The 22,576-nt window shown below is 31.4% G+C and overlaps 1 long non-coding RNA gene across 1 annotated transcript in view; it reads right to left on the bottom strand.

The window, feature by feature from the left end:
• Positions 1-22,576, bottom strand: part of LOC129944742 (uncharacterized) — a 113,025-nt gene that overhangs the window by 18,086 nt on the left and 72,363 nt on the right. Inside the window, exon 4 of the long non-coding RNA XR_008781484.1 lies at positions 18,939-19,031. This is a non-coding gene — a long non-coding RNA (uncharacterized LOC129944742). The remainder of the gene's footprint in view (positions 1-18,938; positions 19,032-22,576) is intronic.

Genomic DNA, 22,576 nt, shown 5'->3' on the forward strand with positions numbered 1-22,576 from the left:
ATTTTAATAAAATTTTTGATAGAATTCACTTACATTTTTTTTTAAATAAAATTGATAAACAAACTCTTTAATTTATGAATTACAATTATTTTATTCAGATGGTCGTGCTTCGGTCAAGTACAAAGAAAAACTCATTTTCAAAAATAAATATAAATTATGGAAATATGATTTAAACAAAAATTCTAACACTAAAAATAATATTTGGAAATATATTTCATCCTTTTGTGAACAGATTTGAAAAACAAATTATGTTTTTGATTTCATACAAATATTTTGTATGAAATGCGTTTTACCGACGATATATTCCTAATTGTTTAAACATAAAATTCGGTCTTTCAATAACTTATGCTTTGACCCTCTCTACAAATTTGATAAAACTTGAAATTTCTTTAGGGTTTTTAACAAAACAAATTCTTGTAGAAGAGTTTTTTTGAATTACTCAAATTTTGTGTGTTAATATATCAATATTAACGAAGCTTTAAATAAAGTGGTTTTCATTTCTATGAAAGTTGAATTTTCCTTTCCGTTCATTAATATATATTTGAAATATTATTTTTATTCCTACCGACAGTTGAAGAACCAGGTCTTAAAAAACTTGTAAATATTATAATTGTAAACCTGAATTATTGTATTAATAAAGCCTATTCTAATCTAATCTTATTTGTATTATTTTTAATACCTTCTAGTTTTGAAAATAGGGAAAATAAATTTGTTTAGGAATGGGAATGATTAAAAAAAATTAGTCTGTTTAGCCGTTGGCGAAAATAATATTTGATTGCTCAAAATATCATTTTAAAACCTTTACATTTCTCAATTAAAAGAAGAAAACAGATAAAAGTTGATTAAATTTTTTTTCAAAACTCTTTAGGAAAAATTCCCTGGTTAAAAATTGCTTTGGATCAATGTCAACATGGATACCTTTTCTTGCTCGTGAATTTAAACACTTTTTGGTTTATTTTAAAAAAAAAAATATTTAAACATTGATTTATGGTCTTTTATGTATTCCTTTCAAAAGTTAATATTTGTTTAAGATTATTTGAACCTTTTAGAATTATATGCTTTTAATAACTCCTTGTTTTTTTGTTAATTCATTGCATATTCACTTTTGACGAAGAATTAATAATATTTTTTTTTTGAGTGTCTTTATACTTTTAAAAGTTAAATAAATGCAATTTTTTAAATTTATATCTCAAAGACGAAAATATGTAGTTTTTGGTAAATTTCTTAACCAAACCATTTGGGTTTTTTTTTAACTTTTTTTGGCAAGTTTATTTAAGTCTTTTAATGAAAATATAGGTATAATTTTATTTTACAAATAGTTGACACTTTTAGATTAATGAATTTTCCTTCAAAAAAGACAATTATGCTTTTAATTTGCCATTACTTATAATATTCCAATTTGTAAAATATTTACCTTTTATGTACGAAAAAAACACTTTTTTATTTAAAATTTCCAAAAAACTGTGAGTGTGAAAAAAATACACGCTACAAAAATAAGTATAAATTGAACAAGCAAATAAAATAAATGCATTAAAAGATTTTTTTTTGAACAAACAAAAATGAGTCTTAAGCTTCAAAAAATATTTTAAGGCGTAAATTTGAGTAAATTAAATTTTGTTTCTTTCATTTTTTCAAAACACTTGAAATTTGTTCAAAAGAACAAATATTTAAGTTTGCTTAATTAAGTTTAAATCAGTTTTAAAAAATTCAAGCTTTATTTAAATCCCAAGTTCGTCTTCTATGGGGACCACTTAAATATGCCACGTGTCTTTCTTACGCATTACACATATCAGAATCATTAAGAAATCAAAAAAAGGCGCGTAACTTGTTGTTTAAAATGTTCACATTTTATATGGAAGCCCGCAAGAGTGATGACGTAAACTAAACTAAGAAAAATAAAAAAAAAAACACCACCATAAGTCCACTTGATTTAGGGCAGATCATAGGCGTAGCTTCTTCGTTTTATATATTTTTTTTTATTATTATTTAAAATCGGATCTAATCGGACCGGTATAATATTTTGAATTTATTATTTTGAATTTTTATTATATTAAGACTTATGTTGTTTTTGTGAATTTTATTATAATTTTATATTTTAATTTTTTTTCTGTTGGCTATCGGCTCTCCAAGAGCACGGTATGAAGTTCCTACAATTTAAATAATTTCACGTAGGAACTCTATACCTCGCTTATGGCAAAAAGCAGACATTTTTTTAAATAGTAGTTTGGTTGAAGTTCATTAAAATATAAATCACATTTAATTACTTTTTAATTGTTTAAAATTATTTTGAATTTTTATTACTTTTTGTTGGTTTTCAATTAAACAACGCGGACGAAAAACTAAAAAAAAAAAAACACTTGCTTGAGTTATCCACTGATTTTTGAACACAAAGTAGGCTTTATATCCATTATCCAGTTAGAAAACGCATGCGTGGTACTTTATACGACCCGCGATCTATGGCCGATCAGTCACCGAGGTTAACTGACTGAATGAAATAACATTCCGTTACGCTAGGTTCCCAACAATCGACTAAAATGCACGGCCACTCGAATTCACGCTAATTCCGTTTTATCCGTACGTTCGTCGGAAAAGTTGTTTTTCTTACAACACACAATACAGACAAAGCCAGCAGAACACAAAAGACAAAAAAAAGGAAAAATAATAAACGGTTTTTCACTGAGAATGAATTTCCAATTAGGGAGACGTAGTGGAGAGTGTTAAGAAATATTCAAACTGGAAGGCAAACACATTCGAATAAGAAAGAGACGACGATCATATTCCAACGAGCACGAAAAACCACCAACGAAGCGAAGCAACATTCACCAACAACGGTCCAAGTTAAACTGACTCTACACCAGCACAGTTATATTAGAACTCGGAAAACCACCAGCTAGCAGCAAGCCTAAAAACCACCACCACCACCGAGGCACCGAAAAGACACAAGTACAACGGGGAACCAACAACCGAACCGACACGACTATCGAACGTCCACCAAGTGTCGATAGTGACTGTTGAGTGAGGCGGCTGTGGCGCAACGTCGTCGGCCACTGACTCGACTGTTGAATATTAACCCGTTGTTGGTTGTTGATAGCCGACACAACCACAAAACGACAAAAAGTACTTACTTGATTTATAAGGCAGTGAAAAAGAGACCGATACACAGTGTCGACGATGATAACTGCACACGCACACACCGTTATTAACTGTTTCCCCTGCATTTTTTTATACGGTTTTCGCTGTGCATGCAGGAATAATATACACACTCACATTTATTTACAGTTTGTCGCGCGCGCGACTCCATCATCAGGCACAAGCATACAGCTTGTGGTGCATAAGTAACACACCATCTGTCTCACTCTAGACGAATTTTATTACTTTGTCGCTTTGTAGATTTTTGTAGCTTTGTAGTTTGTAGTAACGACATCACCCCACCCTCTGTCATTTTAAAAATTTGCCGTTAAAAGAACTTAAGTTGAAGTACCTTCATATTTTTTTCGTTCGGTTTTCTCCTTTTTTTTGTATTCGTGCTTTGACAAACGCATTAAAATTTGGTCGTCACAATTATAACGTTTTTCGGTTGAGGTTGATTTTGTAGCGTTATACCTTGTGGTCGCTTCTTGTTGGATTCTTTCTCATTCTCTGCATCAACATCCTCTATGGTAGATAGATACGTCTGCGGCCTAAATTTGGCTATAGTTGGCCTCACTGCGCGCGTAGCGAAAAGCGAACTTGACGTTCGAATCACCAAAAACGGGATAAATGCTACTGGATAAGAAAAAAGAGACAAAAACAACAAAGAAGAAAGATCAAGATGAGAACAACAATTTGCACATATATTTTATTGTTGAAGCAATATTACGAAAACAACAACAACAAAAAAGAAGCTTTCACGCTGTAAAAGTTCGATGATCGCTTGTTTACGCGTCGGTGTCAGGCATGCTATTTTATTGCCTTAATTTTTTTTTCATTTTCTTTTTTTTGGTTTTGTTGATGCCAAAATTTGACTTAATTCGCTTTATACTCTTATTTACACTTTTAGGTTATTTTTACTGTTTATTTTTGTTGTTGTTGTTGGTGTTGTTTGTTTGTTCGGCTTGTCTTTGTTTTTAAATTTTTTATTTTGACATTGATGAAAGTAGGTAAGATATATTTTATGTTTTTGTTGTTTTTGAGTACCGATACCTATTTACCTACTTATTGTGTGTTTTTTTAACGCTTTCAGGAATTTGATTTTTTTATTTTTCTTGTGTACCTATTGTTTTTATTTTTAGTGCGTGATTTTTTGGGTTTTATTGTTATTAACATCTGTTTGGATGTGTACGATGATAATTAAGCTTTTCACGTGCTATTGCTAATGGGATTTTTTATGAAGTTCTAGAGTGGTCTAGGATAGTAATAAGTTTTGGTTGTGGTTTGAATAAGAGGGTTTTTGCTTTGTTAAAGAATATGACTTGATGACTTTAGATAAAACAAAATTAAGTGAAAAGTTTCGAGTGGGTATGCACTTTACACCTTTTTGTTAATGGTAATTATTTTTCTATAGAATTGTGGGTATATAAATAATTTCACTTAGAAAAAGTGTATTTTTATAGAAGAGTGAGTAAAAGGTTTTTAAAAGTGGCATAAACCGTTAAATGGCGCCCAACAAGTGTTGATGAGGAAAATATCTATTACTTAGTTCGTTAGTGAAACAAATCTCAGTTCAGAGATATGTTTTTATGAGACCTTTTCGCAATAATCAACAAATAAAATTAAATGGCGCCCAACGGAAGGCTTTCTTTTTCAGCAAAATATCTATGGCAACATGATACGAGTATTATGTGCAGCAAACATTTAAAATCACGTAAATTGGTAAAACAAGGTTTCTTAAAAACCATAATTTTCGTCTCAGAAATACTATATAAGCACAGTGTTTCTTAAATGGCGCCCAATAAAAGTAATTTTTCATTGAGTCTTTCTTATAAGTTGTGTTGCTGAGTGGAAAATCAAAAGAATTTGACTGAATAGGTACGGAATTATCAAAAATGGTTTAAATGAGAGCAAAATTGTATAATTTTATAAAGACGGGAAGGCAGTTAAATAAGGGAAATTGAAATATAAGGAAAGAGAAAAGATTCTGAATCTTACAAATATAAGAATATTTCATTGCATTTCCTCACTTTTTAGCACATTTGCAGAAATCATTTACATATACATATATTGCATTTAATTCTTAGAAGCTTTAAATTAGATCATCTTTATAAAATGATTATATTATAAAATACTTAAATGCATACTGTCAATCATCGAGTTTGAATTTTATTTTCATGAAGTTGAATCATTATTTTAAGAATAATCCAATTACCTACACAAATTAATGTGAGTAGGTACTTTTATTACTCTATAAATTACCGATAAAATATTTGTTTGTATTTTCCTGGAAATGATTTACAATAAATGCACTTTTACAAAATCACAGGACAGACAAAATTTAAACAACCACAAACACTTAAATTCAATTTAAATCTTTTCTTTGTTGCCGGAAAGATTTTAAGTCATAATGCATCGGAAAAGAACAAAGTGATAAATAATAGTTAATTTCGCAGTTAAAAAATAGAATTTAAAAGACTTTTATCATTGACTGTAAGAATGTCAGTATATCTGACTCAATTCACTTAAATCTAGTATTCATATGAATACATGAAAGTTCTGAGTAATGTCTAAACGATTTTATATTTGTGATTAAAACGTGAATTAAGTCACGTAATATTTTAATTACGTATAAATTATTACTTGTATTACTAACTTATTTATACAAAATTAAAAAAGAATAAACATTAAAATATGCCATTATTTACGCCCGTGTGAATAAAACAAAAAAAAAGTAGGAAAAACATGACATTTGATGAAATTCAAAAGATTAAAATAAAAACCTATTTGAATTTGATCATCGCTTCCTACTTAGAATTATCAATACAAAAGTAAACCCACCCAGAAATATGACACAAAACTAAATTTATACATTTTTTTTATAAGTAAATTAATGTAAATCAGATAATATATTTTATTTTAATTCTCAGATTCTGAGAATATGCACTAAATCACTTTATCTCTGAACTGGTCTTGAATGAGAAGAATGAGAAAAACTTTCTGTTTGGGAACGATTAAGTGACTTTTAGTGACCTTAATTTGTTCTTTTTTTTTGTTGATATTTTCTTTTTGATTTGCATATGGTTCAGGAAGACAAAAGACAAACTTTATGTTAAATGGCGCCCAACGGGTCTTTCACAAGCAAACACATACACAAAAAACAGTTTCCAATTGACTGATCAAAAGAAATTTTCATTGAACTAAACAAAATATCACTAAATTATTTGTTTCTAAGTGAAAAAACGGAGTTAAATGGCGCCCAACAGTTATATTTTTAAAAGTAATAACAAACAAACTATTTTCAATGGTTTGATCTTAAAACATATTGTAATTATCATTAAGCTAACCAAAATATCATAACAACATTTGTTTTCAAGTTAAACGACGTTAAGAAGTTAAATGGCGCCTAACAACAGAATACCAATCTGATAAACCAAACTGTTTTAATTGTTTTGATCTAACAACATGTTGCTAGATATTAAACGGAACAAAATATTAGTGACATATTTTTTTTTAATGGTGGCCAACACTTTTATTACATTTTGTTTAACTAAAGAAAAGTAAAAACAAACAAGTTTCAACCATTTGTTTCTTAGTTAAACAAAGTTTTAATACTTAAATGGCGCCCAACACTTGTTTTTATTTTTGTTTTAGAGTCAGAAAATGAAGTTACAAACTGATAAAACAAATTGTTTTTAGGGCTTTGATCTGAGAACATATTGCAAGAAAATAAGTTGAACAAAATATCACTTAACTAGTGTTTTCTCAGCTAAACAATATTAAAGTGTTAAATGGCGGCCAACACATTTTTGTTTTTCTTTTTTGTGTTAAATCTGTTAACGATGAAAAAAGTTATAGCAAATAAAGTAGACTATTTGTATTCAATAACTTAATCTAAAAATATGTTATTATTATCCTTTATCTAAGTAAAATCTTACAAAAACATTTGTTTCTTAGTAAAACAATATGAAAGGGTTAAATGGCGCCATACACTTTTATTAATATTTTGTTTAAACTCAGAAAAAGTAAAAACAAACAGATGACACATACTGTTTTTTATGATTCGATCTAAAATCTTGTTGTTATTATCATTAAGTCAATAAACTAAACAAAATATCACTAAACCATTTTTTTCTTAGTTAAACAACGTTTTAGACTTAAATGGCGCCCAACACTTCTCTTTATTCATACTTTTTTTAAAAACTCAGCTCTAAGGAAATGTTGTAATTATCGTTTAAATTATTGAAAATTATTGAACCATTTGTTCTTTAGTCAAACAGTGATAAGATTATAAATGGCGCCCAACACTTCTCTGCGTTACATTCAGAAAACGGAATAAAATCAATTGCACTAAATATTTTGATCTGAAAGACAGGTTGCTAGTAAACTTAACCAGTTATTTGTTAGCTAAACAACTTTATACATAGTATTAAATGGTGCCCAACACTTTTTAAAACTCGGTTTATAATTAAAAAAAAGGAAAGAGCAAACCGAAACAAACATTTGTTTTCAAATGAATTTATCTAAAAATATGTTGTTATTACCATTAAGCTAAATCAAACCGCACTTAACCATTTGTTTCTTTGTCAAACAGTGTCAAGGGGTTAAATGGCGCCCAACACTTATTTTTTTTTCTGAAAACCTCGTTTCTCTGATTGAAAAAGTAATTATTTAACAGATGTTTTATCGTATAATGTTGTTAAATTTTCACTTGACAAGATTATTCACCATTTTTTGTTCATTTTAGTTTTTATGAATGTAAAAATTGTCATTTAAAAAAAATTCCAGAGGTTAACTAGCTTTCCTTCTATGGACGTAGACAAAATCATGGGCTCTGGATATTCAAAGTCTATCAATATCGATGGTTTTTATTGATGTATATGTAAGAATGTATAAAAAATCATTAAAATAGATGCAAATCATCGTACAGTGTTAAAGTCGAGTGTATTCGTATCAAATAAGTTTTTTTTTGGAACAATTTATATTATTTTCTGTCTGATTGCAAAAAAAAAAGTATAGAGAAAAAACACCCTATCAATGCATCTCTATAGATATTAAAAACATAAAATTCATCATCAGGGTTCTAGGTCGTTAGTAGAAATATGTTTCCTCTCACTCACAACACATTTTTTGGGATATGCAATGATGGCATATAAATGCCAAAAAGAGTCATTGAACGTAGGGAATTGTATTCGACGCTCAGGCACGAAAAGGCTTCAGTTTTTTTTTCATACCTATGCAATATCCAAAATTTTAATATATTTTTTATTCTCGTTTTGTTCTTTATTAAATTTGCTTCATTTTTTAAAAATAAATTTTGTTGTGTTTGATTCATTTTTTTTGGGATATAATAAATGTGCAGTATCCAATTTTTGCAACAATAAAAAGAATTGTATATTGTTTTTTTTTGTTGTTGTTGTTGCTTTTGGAAGTGAAGAGATATAACTTAACCGCACATAAAATTCACGAATCGATACCTATAGTCTTTATGGGAATGTGGTGTCGAAATGAAATGCACGATGCATTTGTTCAAAAATGATGATTGCCGGGCTTTAGAGTCTATATACGACTTATATTCATATAAGCTGCAGCGGCAGCGTTCGATGATATGATATGGCGCGGAGTGCCTTAACTTTTGCGTGTGGATATATGCAATTTTGGAAATCAATTTTGTATCTTTTTTTGTTTGTGTTTATGGATTTCTCTCATCGTCAATTGATATTGTTGAGATATTTCCTTTTTTTTATTTTGTTGAGACTCTTCTCATCATCAGCAATTGATGCCGTACACGTGCATACTAAAAATTCAGTTGATTGCGGTCAAAGAGTGAAAAGAGAGAAATCTTTTATTTTTTAGCATCAAAAAAAGGGTCCTTATAATATGCGCGCTAGCCTGATGGCTTGATGGCTGCTGCTGATGGTGATGGTACTGATGGCCATTAATAAAACTGCAACATTGTATAAATTTTATGATGGGAACTTTAAATTGATGATTATTGCTGTTCGTGGTCGAATTATTGTGGATATATTTTCTTTCTGTTTTAGTAGAAAGCTTTAATTAAGGCGATTCCCTATGCTCGTTCTTTCTTTTTCGTTGGTAGGTAAACATTTTGATACCGTGAGGAAACCACATGAATTAAGGTGTCCTTCGATTGTAATTAGGTCACGTCTTGTTTGTTTGGCTGAGCTAAAGAAAATTACTCCTAATGATTACCTTTAGGTTTTATTCGTGAGGGTCGATTTGTTGGTGGGCTATGTGTTTGCTTTCTTGTGGGTTCAAATATAACAGAGCGAAACATCGGATGATGATGATAATGGCGGCAATAACGCCCCTTAAACTAAATATATATCAACAAAGAATGTGAGGAAAAAAAACTGTCCCAAATCGATTAGAATTTGTCGTCGTCGCCGTCGTCCTTCCTTCCCCCATTCGAGGACATTCCAAATCCCTATTTGTGTATAGAAATAGAAATAAGACACCATCACACATTCGGTGTATAGTATAGAATCTAAACATGGTGGCAAATGCACGTCATGCGTGCGTACAAGTGCAACTCAAATATGATAGATAGAGGGTGTAACCCTCATATGAGTATAGTCACAAGGCGATATACTCGTATGAAGGATTTGTGTATATGTGGATGTCCCGCCCCAAAAATTTCATGCGTAACACACTCGAGAACTCACAACCTAACGCGATTGTAGCAAAACGGATGTCGATTTCCTCTACCGTGAATGACAGGAAACGAGCCCTTAAATTGGATTGGATTTTTTTGTCTGCTTCTTCTTCTTCTTCTGATGGCTTCTCTTGTGGATATTCCTTTTGAATACCATATTCTACAAAGGTTTATTGATTTACCCAAACCCCCCTTAATCATCCCATACCGTACATATAAAACTAAACTAACGGGTATATTATGAAGGGTATAAAGGGGATTGCTTGCAATATTTACGCATGTTGAAACAAATGAATTGCCACAGCATGTGCGTGTTTCTCTTTTAAAACAATCATAATTCATAACAAGAAAATGAAATAACAAAAAAAAAGTTCAAACTTTGTTATGACATAACAACCCTTATAGCTTAGCTGATTTTAATATAACCTTCTCTCACTCTCCTCCCTTAAAAAAATACCTTTCTTCTTCCTATGGAGCACTCGAAAGTTAACTCACTATAGAGTGCCTATATCTTATGCGTCCCACCAACGCTGCCTTATAACCGCGTCGCGTTGCCTCGCGTCGTCGCCGCCACACCACCGTACCCTTAGTCCTCTTGTCAGGTTGCTTTATGAAAAATTGGTAATAAAATTTATTACTTTCACTTCTTTATATGCAGACCCCAACCCCTCCTCATGTTGTTGTTGGTATTTTTATGCAAAAGAGGATGGGCGACCATATTTATGCAAATCAAATGATTTTTTTGTTGTTGTTGTTGTGTCGTGTATACGAGTTTAGTTATAGAAAATAAATTCGTGTTGTTAAAGTGCGTGAGTGGCGCTGCTTTGGTGCGAGCGATGGCAAAATATATGGTGAGGGGGTGTATTGTGTATTGGGTTGTTGGTGCGGGGTCTTTTCTGGGTCTGGAGGAATAAAGTTTTCGTTTTGGTGGAAATTTATTAAGGGATTTGTATAACAGCCATTTAAAGAGAATTATGATGGCATTATACAAAAAAAAAACAACACAAGAAGAAAAGGTGGAAAAGATTGGGTCTTGAGAAGAATAGATTCTTTGTTTTAGGTTAGGTTATACCTACCTTTGGGATGATAATACTTGGAAAATATGTAAGATTCGTTCTGTTGTAAAATTGATTTTTTTAAACTTTTTATTCGAGGGATGACATTAAGCTTAGATGAGACAAATTGATTCATGTTGATGCATTCATAAAACAAATAAAAGCAACGTTTTGTTTGCAGTCCCTTTTTTTGGAAATGGATTAGCGGAGAGATAGAAATCTATGCGAATTATTTTTGGGACCAAGGTCAAAGAAGGGTCAAATTTAAATATGAATAAGTTGTATTTAACAAAAAGATAGTAATTTTTGGCTGAAAGAATTCAGTGATTATGTTACAAGTATTTACCCCCGAGTTCAACTATGAAGCACAGAGTTTTGTTCTTTTGACGTACAATGAGAATGTGGAAAGCTTTAGCACGTTCTATCTATTTTAATGCTCACATTGTGTCTCTGGACGAAATCCTTTGTTCCCAAACTGATATTTTTCCATTGATGAAGCATGAGATGAAATTAACTTAATAAATAAGGTGTTTTACAATATTGAGGGGGTAATTTTGACAGCTCGCAATGACCACATCGTCTCTTTTACTTTCTGTTAAAGACAAATAACCATGACAAGTTACAGCAATGATAAAACTTTATTTTCAAAATCTTTAGCAACGATGCATGCAAAAGTATGGACAATGACAAAAACAGATGAAAGCACCTTGGTTCGTTTCGAGAGAAAAGTTCTTCGTGTGATCTACGGTCCCGTATGCATCGAAGGGGAGTGGAACGACTACCTGTACGTGCTGTACAGTCACGTAGACTTAGCCAGAAGAGTAAAAGTCTAACGACTAAGATGGTTGGGTCACGTAGAGCGCATGGAAACCAATGCTGTGGTCCGCAAAGTCTTCGAATCCCCACCTACAGGACAGCGCAGTAGAGGAAGACCGCGGATCCGGTGGCGCTCACAATTGCAAAGTGACCTCACCCAACCCTAGCTCGCACATGCATGCGTTACGTTCTTTTTATGGGGTACATGGTCGTTCTCTTAATTCGACTATTCAACGTTCAGCGTTCAAATTTTAACTCCAGCTCAGCGAATAATAAGTTACCGGTACTTCCATGGAACGCAAGATCTGCAGAAAAATCTTAGCTGTTCATTAAAGTGTGCAGAAAAATCTGAGGTAGGCAATTCCGTGTCGCTCACAAGATCTTGGCCTGTCGAAGACCACATTTTGGTGAATTTTGCTTCGCAATTTAGGCCTGCACTCAGAGAAAATTCAACTAACCCACGATCTAAACGAAAACAACCAAACGCAATTTCATAGGGTCGCTATTTAGATTTTGGAACTCTTGGAATTTGGTCGAAAGATCATTTTTAGCGTTGATTCCGTTTTTGGAAGAATGAGTACGTGAATAAACAAATTTGACGGATTTGGCAATACATCAAAATATAGTTACTGTTTAGTTTTAATTTTAGGCTGGAGGTGTCATTGGCTCGTACTTCTTCGAAAATTATGCGGGCCATTCTGTCACCGTCAACGGCGATTGGTGCTGGGCAATGATCCCTAAACTCTTGTGGCCTGAATTGGTGTCCATATCACCAAAGACATATTTTGTCAACAGTCAATATCAATATCTATTTTTGTTCCCTAGAAATTTGAGTTGAAATTAGTTTTAACATTTATATTAGTTTTTTTTTTTCAAAATTTATTTCAAGTCAATATCTTTGCAGCTTATATGGAGAGCGAAAAAAGCTTTTCTGTATATGTAGACGTTTTTCCTTGAAAACATAGATTTTTATTTGAACAACCTCGAAACGTTGAGAAATGTCAAAACTTTTAACTTGATAAATCGGAACATTGCAAAAGCAGCCAATTCGATGTTAAAAAGTCATTGATTACACAATTTACGTTGATTATGTTAAAATTGAAAAATTAACAATATTCTAACAAACAAACAGTTTAATCCAAAAAACTCACCAATTTCCTAACTTTTGTCTTGAACGGTAAACTTTACATGAACCTCTGTCAAAATTTGACATCTAGAACAGACCCATAAATGTCACTATTAACACCCAGTACACAATAAACATATCCTTCCAAAACCCACTCTCTCTCTCTTTTACATACAATTTGACATAAAACATAATTCCACATAAAAATCATCAAAAAAACAAAATGAAAAACTAAATTAAACTTCGTCATACAAATTTTCTCTGTCATATCAAAAAAATAAAAAAAAGATGACAAGTTCGCATTTCGTAATAATAAAATAAAATATTTTATGTGGGTTGCGAGCGATGTTATCGCTCTTTGTGAATGCAGTAATTTTACACTCTAACTCTTGTTCTTTTTGACATTTTGTCATGGCAATTTGCAAAATTAGACATTTGTCTAAAATTAGCCATAACATTCCCCAGATGTTTTGTTATAGATTTATACATATGTGTATGAACAACACACGAAGACATAGATGTTTTTTAAATGCATAGAATGCTCTCCTCCGCTTATATAGAACACACACAAAAGATACAAAAAAAATAGCGTGCTTGACAAAAAATTCTTGTCATATCTACAGAGACAAATTATAACAAGCTCTGAATGTCTACTTTATACACAATCCAAACCATCACCAACAACAACAACTACGATAAAAAGTTGAGCATTTCAAACATCCTTGTGTATGATGTAGTGTGTGGAAAGATGTATGAATGTGCATATGATGATGATGATGATGCCCAGCGTCAATGAACTCGTTCATCTCGGAAGAATGCAATATGTCATACAAAATGTGTTATTTGTTTTGCATACAATACACAATACCCTATAATTAATGTGCTTTTTGTATTACACACTAAAAGAAAGCTTTAGAGCTTTTTATCAAATGTTTGGTCTAACAGTTAATCTCTTAAGATTTTGGACTTTATATTCCATTACACCTACATATCTGTGGAAGACGAGTAATTTTTGAAGATGTAGCCCTTTAATTGGAGAGTGTTAAAAAAGCTTTTATGAGCTTTTTTATAACTTGAACTTAAGTCTTATTACTTGAACTTAAGTCTTATTTACTTTTTCTTCATTTGAAAAGATGTTATTTGTTAAAGAGAATTAATTCTTTTACCTATCTTCGCAAAAGAAGTGACATAGAATTTTCGGAGCTTTTGCACCTAATAGAAGACTGTTACATACAAATCCTCGAAAAGCTTTTAAAACCTAATTTATATTGAGTCTTATATACTTTTTTCTTAATAAGAGATGATCTTGTTTGTTCAAGGTAAACAATATCATATACAAATTTTGAAACATTGACTTTAAGCTTTTGTTAATTTTAGAAGCTTTTGTGCTTTATTTAAGTTTTAAGGGTTTCAACCACGTTTACACAGTTTATATCCCAAAAATCTAATTCTATTCATTTACGAAAATAGGCAACAGAGGAGTTTTCGAACAAAAATAAGTGTTTAGTTTGCATTGCTCGAAACTCTAGTTCAAAAGCTCCGGGAATGAGAGAGAAGGTTTGAAATGATGTGTCGTGCACATTAGTTTTTAAATTCTTGAGTACTGCAATGACTGTGAATAACAGAGTGTTTTGAAGCATTCCACATTCTTTAAGTATGGTTAAAGAACGAATCTCTGTGCTTGACGTACGACTAAAGATGGAATCGATAATCTTTATATGCTCAAAGTTCCTCAAAAATTGCGATTTACCCTATATTCAAAATGCTGGGCTATAAGGAGTATAAAATAAACACAATTTCTGTTCTGATGCTTGCTGCTGCTACCGCATCATAAGCACAACACACGCTAAGTGTATATTTTTCCATCTGAATTCTGCTACGTGCCACACTCATTCATTTTATGCAAAAAAAAAATAAAAAAAAAAACAACAACAACAACATAAAAAGGTCGAACTCACAATTGAAATTCCGCAATTTCGAATTGTTACGCAAAAGTAAAGCAAAAAATTTAAAAAAAAAAATTGACAAATATAACGAACCGAAAATTACGCGGGACACGTTGAGCTCTAATTTAAACACAAACAAAGTGTTTATTTTATTTTTAGATACTTTACCCATTTTTGATTTTGGTCTTGGGTTTTCTTCGTTTTTTCACTGCGAATGTGCTCTCGCTCTACTCTCGCTCATCGCATCACATCACAATATAATATAATATGACTTGAATATAAGTTTGTGCATCTAAATATATAATTTATCTAGATAAGAGCAAAACCCACATATGTGTATCTATACCTTATAATTGCAAAAAGATACAAGACATCTATCCACATATTTACATTCACTTGCGGGTTTTTGTAGAAGATACTCCTCTTATATAGCACTCCTAGTTAGCTAGCAAGCCAATTTAAATATTTCAAATAAAAAAAAAAGAAATACTGAAATTATTAGCTTCATCATTCCCAAGAGGTGACATCAGATGTTTTGTTGTTGTTGTTGTATTTTTGGATGGATGGCTTTTTTTCAGTTGTTGTTGATAAATAAGTGAATGGCGGAATGGTTATTGTACTATACCTATATATGAACTTAAGTACATAGTTGTGGCTTGTAGTATGGTGAAAAAAAGCAGCTTACCGCGCGTATCTATTTTAATGTCGCATACGTAGTCTGAGTGTCTCTGAGTGATTTGTTTTGATTTGGCGAATTGTGGTGGTATTTTATTTTTTTTTCTATTCATGTAAAGTTATTATCATATTCTTACATCAAGGGTACTTTATTTTTTCTCTGTTAAATTTCTTATAGGGAAATAAATGGTGGTTTTCTATTTCTATACCAGTTATTCAAGAGAATTTTGTACTTCTGTTTGTGGAAATTGATAAATTGTTTTGCTAATTGGCGCCCAACAAACTGGTAGATTTATTCTGCTTGGTTGAATATTTGTTGCACAGTTTATAAACATTTATTTAAAAAGTTTCAACTGAAATCACAGTTTAATTAAATCTTCGTATTAAATGGCGCCCAACAGAAAACTAAATTTTATATTTTTTGTCTTCTTTTTGAGGCAATGCTTTATTTTAAAGATAAGCATATTTTACGAAATATCAAATGGAATGATAAGACAAATTACTGACATATGAACAAGTAAAAACATTCAATGTTAAGTGGCGCCCAACGATGACAGACACATTATTAACGTTTTCAACTGAATTGATAGTTTAAAGAAATATTGTTCCTAAATGGCACCCAACAGAAAAACAAATGTGAAATCCTTCTTTCTTGAATGCATTTACAGGAAGATACGCTTTTCTAGTGAAAATTGGACCAATATGACACAAAAAGGTATTCAAAACTACCAATAATAGATCAAAAAAGCAATGTACAACGTTAAGTGGCGCCCAACAGCTACATATACGTTTTCTTTAAAATACCAATATTGCTTAGTTTTTGGGTAAACTGCCTCATTTGTCCAATTGTCTCCCTGAACACATTAAATTCCACCATCTCATTAAGTATTGCTTAACAACGATGGGTTAGATTCTTAAATTGTATTCAATAATTTGTTTTGAGATGCAGCTCATCCTTATATCATTTTCTTGGTGTCACCTGAGTCAGTTCTTTGTCTCTCATTCTTATAGAGTCAAAAGGTATTTTTAAATCTGTTCCTTAAAATGTTCAGTTTATAGCATAATAGTTAGATTAACTATTTTAATTAAAAAAAAAAATAATTCTACTACAGACATTAACTCCATATTAATTGGCGCCCAACGGAAACTTGATTTTTGTGTTAGATAGAGAAATTTTAAAATTATGAAGATCAATTAGGCTTGTCTCTGCTGGAGATATTACATATAAAAAGGGTCTAAGAAATTTGTAAAGGTTTGAATATATATCTATGATCTTGTCGTTAAATGGCGCCCAACTGTGGTTGTTGTTTTCGATTTAGTCAATTGAAAATGCTTGTTTCTTTAAAACAATAAATAAAAAGATTACTTCAACAAATTAGACAGAAAAACACTGCGTTAAAAAATACAAAATTCACGAAGAAAATATTGTATTTTCTTATAAATTCTCCTGCATTCGCATAACATCTGTCTGGCATAGAAACAATAGATCATAACTATTCCCACACAAAAAATATCTAAATAATACAAATAAATAAAATGTTCTTAGTCAGAACAGTCAGGAATCAGCCAGCGTTCGTCTTGTCAGAAAAATCTCTTTGTCTGTTTTTTTTTTTTTATTCTGTACAGAATGAGTTATTACTTCTGTGGGGACACAAAAGTTCGTTAACTGTTAGTTAAACAACAATGTTTGACGTGTTAGAGATTAATGGCTTCAATGACGTTGTTGTTTTATTTTCTTTAATTTATTAAGTTTATTTCAGATAAAAATACTAAGTTTTTTTTCAAAAAGAAATAATTCTCAAAAAAACAATAAATAAATAAATATATATTTTGTAGTGTGTACGAACAACTGTTCAAAGATTAACATTTTGACATAAATTTATTAGAAAATAAATTGAAACGGTTGAATTAAAAGAAAACTTAGTATGATATTATAATTTTTGCTTACTCATGTTTAATATAATAAACTTTAGACATAATCATAAACTTAATCTGAGCTCAATTAAAGAATAGCTAAATTCTTTTGATATTTTACTAAGTGGCGCCCAATTTGGGATCATAAACTAAATTTTAATATTGTTTATTTATTTGTATATTATTCGTATAATTTTGAGTGACTCTATCTTCAATCAACACATCGCATTCGTAACAACATGAATTAAAAAAAAAACTGGAAGCTTGAAATTCCTATTTTCTATCTTCTATTCATTTCTATTTGAATTCTCTAAATCAAGATGTGGGTGAGACGAAGGATGACGATGATTACGATGACGATGATGATGATGTTGAAAGGAAAAAATCTCAAGTCCAATCTCGATTAAAAGATGAAAGAAAAAACTCAAATCTTTACCCTCTTGAACACTCAAATCCTTCTGATTCTAATATTGATGCCATTCCTATGGCTAACTCTTTTCAATGCATAGAACTTTTATATGCGATTGTGCTGCAGTTGTTGGCTTTTGTGTGTAAATTGCAATTCAATTATGACAACTGACGTTTTGTAGAATTCTCAAAAGAACACGATGAAGACGATGCCGTGATGACGGAGACGACGACGACGCCACCGCCGCGCCGCCGATGACTGCTAGAAATCCCGTCTTCGGACAACACATCCCATCATCCGAAAGATGAAGATAGAGAACCTCAACCTCATCAAAGGGTAAGACAAAAAAAATAAGAAGACTTTCTACACACGAGAGTGTAAGTTGAAAATTCTTTTCATTCCTTAAGTGATTCGTTAAATGCAAATCAATTGACATTTTCCTTCAAACTCCCAAAGCTCACCGCGCACTCCCGCCCTTTCTCACCAATTATAGATAGATCCGCGCGCCACAAAAGATCGCTTCAACGATGAACCAAAGCGAACAATTTTCACACTAAACCATAAACACCCGGTACCGTATATGTAGGAAAAAAGATACACGCTGCCGCGCCGCCGATTAAACAAAGATATATAGGTATCTACAATCTATACAGGCGGATAGATACGCGCCACACCGAAGCCAAAGCCAAGCCAAGTCAAGCCACCATCACTATCACCATCAGCAGCAACAGCAGCTATAGAGCTATCGGCTTTGAGCGTAACCGTAGTATAGAGTATAGAGGCTCTATGGCTAAGGGTATAGATAGTAGATACATCGTGAGCATTATTGAAATGCAAATGAATTATGACATATCTGACAGATTCTCTTCTAGGGTATGTCATATTTCAAGTGGTGACGTGAGTGTATCTGTAAAGTGCTCTGCGACTGCGACTTCGACTTCGACTTCGACTGCGATGCAATGCGATGAGGAATTTTTCACTGCACTCCACAGATCTATCTTTTGATTATTGGCTTGCATATTATAAATACGAGATACGGCTATATGACTTCAAGTACGAATACGAGTACGAGTAGGTAGTTGAAGTTTTTATATATTATGATTGCGTAATCGATCATGGTTTTTCTATTATTTTATTTGTTTTTATTGTTTTTTTTTTTATTCTGAAATAATGATTGCTCTTTGTGCCTTACTCTGTCAGTTCCACACATATTATTAGATGAAGCAAATTTGTTCTTGAGGCTTTCTATCTTTTTGTTCTGGAATAAATCCAAGTTGTTGAGAATCTAGAAAGAGAAAAAAAATCTACTTGATTAAGACATTCGTTTCGGTTTTTGATTTAGTTTTTAAGGATGAGTGATGGAAAAATGATTGAGATGTGACACAGAAAAAAAAGAAGAAAATTAGTAATGTAAATAAATGCAATTTACGCACGAACTAGATTATTTTAATATATTATTTAAAGAAGAAGAAAAGTGCAAAAATTGACAGATGGTCAAGTGTCTAGTTGACGTCAAGTAACAAGCTTAAAGTAATTGTGATGTCAGTAATGTATTGTTATAATTTTCAATTCAGTTCATGATGTTTTAAAAGATGCAATGAGGAAGCTGCCTAACCTACTAATCATCGAGGTTAGGTATAGACAGGTTTGCTGAAATAACACGTTTGGCAAATTTCCATCATTTCGCCCAGTTTTCTTTCAACAGTTTTGAGTGCATTCTAATTTCTAGCGTGGGAATATTTGGCAATTTTTTTGTTGAACCGGCTCGTGGGATCCGAAACATTAAAGGAAAATATGGCGCAATTTCGGAAAAGCCGGGGGACTTGATCAATTAGTAATGAAGAATGAAGATGTGAACAATTTGGTACGATATCACAATATTGGCAGTCAACCAAATGTTTTCCTTGTTTTGAAATTTCTATATTACAAAAAATGCCTTTGGATTAATATACTCTCAGAATATTTTGATGCTATCACATGCATAACAAAATTTACTTGAAGTCCTTATCTCTGCAAGTTCTTAAGATACGACCCACGAAGAAAAGTATGAGGAACCTACGAACGTTCGAACATTTTCCAAGAATAATTGCTTAGATTCTTGTAATATTGCAACGTCGAGAAATATCAAAATTTTCAATTCGACAAATGGAACGACTACATTTTGGTGCCTTTACGGAGACTTCAGATTAATGCACCTATAAATTGACGTACGTGGATGTAATACACTAAAATAGATTTCAAGGTGCCCCCCTGAGCTTTAACAGTCTGTCAAACTAGCTGTCAGCTGGTTCAGCTTGTCTAAATGGGACTATTCGGTTGATACATTTATATCCGATCAATCACTACACGTTGATTCCATGCAACGTAAGATCTTTCAACAAATCGTCACTGTCCCTAGAAAGAGGCAGGAGAATCAGGGGTAATCGATTGTGAATAGCTTATAAGTTTATATCTTAAGCATTTAAGTTCCAATCATTATTTTTACCAGAAGGTCAATTCCTGACTTAACTTGGTGTTAAATCATCCAATTATCAAATCAAATCACAATCCATGAGAGTAGCAAATATAGTTACTACCTTTCTAAGCACGTTTTAGTTTCAAGGAAAAAACAACCCTTTCTAAAACTTGATGCATTCGTTTTGAAAGTATTGACAGAAAAAGATACCATCGAAAAAATCGAACATACAACTTTTCATTCGTCATTAACTTTACATTTTTGTATCAGAAGAAAAATAAAAAACGTACTATAATGATGGTGTTTTGATTATTATCAATTCACTTCGCGTGTTAACAAAACTAAATCTGTCACTCAAAAATGTAAATTGGTCCTTCAATAGCTGGAAAAAAAGCAAGAGAGAAACAGAAGAAAAAAACAAATCAAAATACAAAATTCTAATCACATCACGAGCCATTTTGATTGCACCTTGTCCAACGTCCGTCAAACACTTATTCATTGTTCGCCTTGCGTCAAATACTTAACAATAATTAATAAATCCCACTGATTTTGATATAAAAATCAAATTCAAACATATTAAACCAATATTTTTCTTTGCAACAATATTGCAACAAAATCAATAATTATAAATTCGCATTTGTATCACGTTCTCTATCTTTAAAGTTCCAATCCACGTTAAGAGATTGTTATTTCAATCTTTTTTTATTTTTCTACGTTTTATAATTTTTCTCCTTTACGGAATTTTTAATTTTGTGCTAAATTATACAAAACAAGAACATTTTCCAAATGCCAGAAATAAATGCAAACATATTATTAAAAACAAAAATGGTGGCAAAGCTATAAGTAGAGTCCACGTTTTGCCACGAATAATAATTGTATATTTTTATAATTAATTTTAATTTATATTACGTGACCGTCAATTGTTGCAATGTATAAGGTTTTAGGTTTATATAAAGACATACATTTGCTTTAACCTACTCATAAATAATTATTGTATGCTTTGTTGAAAAAGTATCATTTTTGTTAAATGATTTCTTTTACTCTTTAGCACCTTTTGTACATGTTACATATTCCAGACTCTGATTCCGACTTCTGACTCTCTGACTTTAGCATCAACAACAAAATACATTAATTAAATAAAATATACACATTGCCACTTGTTTAATGAGTTTTTGATGCCATACAAGGAATATCTATGTGTCTCCTTTTCATGACTAAGTAGTCTTGAGATACATCGTGTTTACCGCCACCACTGCATCGGATAGATAGATTTATGTTTAAAATTCAAAAATTCTATCCAAAGCCAAACAAAGAAAAAACAACAACGATACAAGACCAAAGCCAGTCTAGATTTTTCGCATCATAAAACCGACTTCTACAAGTCACAACATTCACACTAAACTCGTAGACAAAGACTCTAGAAGGACTAGAGAGAAGTTATAAATTTAATTACCATAAAAGGAAACAATATGTGGTGTATCTTTGAGATACAAAACTTTGCAAAAGAGCACCATGCATCGCCATCACATTCTATTGGATGACTGCACCAGATAAGATACAAGTTTTAATGACTTTTGCAAAATTAAGTGTTGCCTCTTTCTCTCTTCGACCAATTTTACAATGTTTCGTTTAGTATTTTTTTTCATTTTTCATTTAAACAAACAAAGCTTAATTGTGATTAAATAAAATACAATTTTAAAACAAGCCCACACTTCAACACTCATCAGGTCGTTGCGTCGTCGTCATCGTTCGTCGACGAACTTGTTGTTGACTCTTCGTCACCTATTTTAAATTTATATTTTTTTAACTCGTTAATATTTTGTTGTGATAATAAAATTGCTAAAAATAAATTATTTAATTTTAAACTTGCGATTTTATCATCGAATTGCGCGGAAATTTTAAATTATTTATAACACTTTCGTCTTTCGTAAACCTAAAGCTCCTCAATCGAGGTATTGGAGATTTTTTTTATTGGAAGCAGCAGGTTTTTCAGCAGTTTGTTGATATTTTTGTTTTGATACTCGTGTATACTTGAATACTTGAATAAAATGATGTCTTTTTTTGTTGTTCTGATAACAATTAATTTTTTTATTTTGGTTGAATGATAATATTATAAAAAATACGAACAATATAATCAATTTTATCAATAAGCTGGTTGGTGATGATGATGAAGATGGGGTTTGTGTAAAATATTGTAGCCACTTGTTCATTGTTTATATAGAAAAGATATGTTGATAAATTATACAATAAAATGATAATAAACAATAAATAAAGGAGGACACAATCTGCAATTGTTAATAAATAAAGAAACAGCAGGTTAAGAATTTTTATCAGAAGTAAACATTTCATCAAAAAATGACAAGGAAATAAATATT

Source organism: Eupeodes corollae, chromosome 2 (genome assembly GCF_945859685.1).
Source record: "Eupeodes corollae chromosome 2, idEupCoro1.1, whole genome shotgun sequence".
Lineage (NCBI taxonomy): Eukaryota > Metazoa > Arthropoda > Insecta > Diptera > Syrphidae > Eupeodes > Eupeodes corollae.